We start from the raw sequence: 1,122 nt of genomic DNA on the forward strand, positions 1-1,122 counted from the left end.
GCGTCCGTCGGCCGGCGCGCCTGCCACTGGCCGCCCCCACCAGCCGGCTGTAGCGCGTGCGCCCACGCACCGCGCGGCCAGCACGCCGGGAGGCGCCCCCTCACCGGCCGGGGACGGTCCCACCCAGCCACCGCCGCGTATCGCTTCACACCCAGATGCCGTTCAGTTTCGTCGGCATGGTGGGTATCGCTGGAACAACCGGTTAGTACCTCAACCTATCGTCGCCATCACCGATTCACCCCTAGCGAGAACAACCGCACCACAACAGGTTACCATTTGTTCATTTGCGTAACTTCACCAGAAAACGCAGGCGTCCATCGCCATTTGCAACTTCAACGATTATTGCATGCCTGTGTCAGGTGTCACGCCACACTACGTCTGCCCACATACACGCAACAAAATGTGCACGCCTAGACAATACGTGGAAGGTGGCCCCCGTACGTATGCGATGTCCATTGCTCGAACGACTGTCAACCGGCCTCTGTAGCATGTCGCAGATATGGAACGCGGTGCACCATGCCATCACGGTGTGTGAGGAGAGACGACTAGGTCCGAATACATCAACAGACAGCTCATGCTGATCGCCATCCACGGCGTCCGTTCCTCCCACACGTCTCTATGGCGTACCACACTGCAATCCAGCTCTCATAGGGAGACGACACGTAGCTGCGTGCACAATATTTGCACTGTATGGTCCGCCGTTTTTGGGCGCAGTCGTTGTGCGGTCACACATGTGCCACGATGTATCATTCAGTACATAAGGACGAATGTGCAGTACAGATTGTGGTTCACGCGTACGACATCAGCGGACAGTTGACACAGGCCGCACCACAACGTAGCCTGAGTACGTCGCATGCGAAGGGCATTGAACATGCAAACTTCTCACCAACCAGCTTGCGAAGGCAGGGGGCAAGGTGGGGACGTGGGGAGGGGCGGCATGTACGTCCTGCTGCCATCCACATTACAGTGTACAGCAGGAGCATGTGGAAAGTGAGCAAGACTTGCAAGGTGTTTAACATGAAGCGATACACAGGGGTGCGGGCAGTGCGAGTAGCGAACTATATTGCGAGGGTTGCGGGTGGGCAACACTACAGTAATTGAACGAGTCGTATAACAATTACA

This window comes from Schistocerca piceifrons, unplaced genomic scaffold (assembly GCF_021461385.2).
Source record: "Schistocerca piceifrons isolate TAMUIC-IGC-003096 unplaced genomic scaffold, iqSchPice1.1 HiC_scaffold_141, whole genome shotgun sequence".
In the NCBI taxonomy this organism is placed as follows: domain Eukaryota; kingdom Metazoa; phylum Arthropoda; class Insecta; order Orthoptera; family Acrididae; genus Schistocerca; species Schistocerca piceifrons.